The sequence below is a fragment of the Zea mays genome, chromosome 9 (genome assembly GCF_902167145.1).
Source record: "Zea mays cultivar B73 chromosome 9, Zm-B73-REFERENCE-NAM-5.0, whole genome shotgun sequence".
In the NCBI taxonomy this organism is placed as follows: domain Eukaryota; kingdom Viridiplantae; phylum Streptophyta; class Magnoliopsida; order Poales; family Poaceae; genus Zea; species Zea mays.
Window position 1 is genome coordinate 16877386 of NC_050104.1, and position 1482 is coordinate 16878867.

Here is a 1482-nt window from a genome sequence, read left to right on the forward strand (position 1 = left end):
ATTAGCTTGTGGATCTCCTCGCCTATGGCTCTGCGCTTTTCTTCGTCGAATCGGCGCAGAGGCTGCTTCATGGGTCGGGCTCCAGCTCGGATATCCAGCGAGTGCTCGGCGACATCCCTCGGTATGCCGGGCATGTCCGAGGGACTCCACGCGAAAACGTCGGCGTTCGCGCAGAGAAAGTCGACGAGCACTGCTTCCTATTTGGGATCAAGCTCGGAGCCGATCCGGATTTGCTTGGAGGCGTCGTTGCTGGGGTCGAGAGGGACGGATTTAACCGTCTCCGCTGGCTCGAAGTTGCCGGCGTGGCGCTTCACGTCTGGCGCCTCCTTAGAGAGGCTCTCCAGGTCGGCGATGAGGGCCTCGGATTCGGCGAGGGCCTCAGCATACTCCACGCACTCCACGTCGCATTCGTACGCGTGTCGGTACGTGGGGCCGACGGTGATGACCCCGTTGGGGCCCGGCATCTTGAGCTTGAGGTAGGTGTAGTTGGGGACGGCCATGAACTTAGCGTAGCATGGCCTCCCCAGTACTGCGTGGTAGGTTCCCCGGAACCCGACCACCTCGAACGTGAGGGTCTCCCTTCGGAAGTTGGAGGGCGTCCCAAAGCAGACGGGTAGATCGAGTTGTCCGAGGGGCTGGACGCGTTTCCCGGGGATTATCCAGTGGAAAGGCGCAGCGCCTGCCTGGACGGAGGTCAGATCGATCCGCAGGAGCCCGAGGGTCTCGGCGTAGATGATGTTGAGGCTGCTGCCTCCGTCCATGAGGACCTTGGTGAGCCTGACGTTGCCGATGACGGGGTCGACCACGAGCGGGTATTTCCACGGGCTTGGCACGCGGTCGCGATGGTCGCCCTGGTCGAAGGTGATGGGCTTGTCGGACCAGTCTAGATAGACTGGCGCCGCCACCTTGACCGAGCAGACCTCCCGGCGCTCTTGCTTGCGGTGCCAAGCCAAGGCGTTCGCCACTTTCCCACCGTAGATCATGAAGCAGTCGCGGACCTCGGGGAACTCTCCTACCCGGTGATCTTCCTTCCTATCGTCGTCGCGAGCCCTGCCACCCTCCGCGGGTGGCCCGACCTTGTGAAAGTGGCGCCGAAGCATGGCGCACTCCTCAAGGGTGTGCTTGACGGGCCCCTGATGATAGGGGCACGGCTCCTTGAGCATCTTGTCGAAGAGGTTGGCACCTCCGGGAGGTTTCCGAGGGCTCTTGTACTCGGCGGCGGCGACAAGGTCCGCGTCGGCGGCGTCGCGTTTTGCTTGCGACTTCTTCTTGCCTTTCTTCTTGGCGCCGCGCTGAGTTGACGCCTCGGGGACATCTTCCGGTGGGCGGCCCTGGGGCTGCTTGTCCTTCCGGAAGATGGCCTCGACCGCCTCCTGGCTAGAGGCGAACTTGGTGGCGATGTCCATCAGCTTGCTCGCCCTGGTGGGCGTCTTGCGACCCATCTTGCTCACCAGGTCGCGGCAGGTGGTGCCGGCGAGGAAC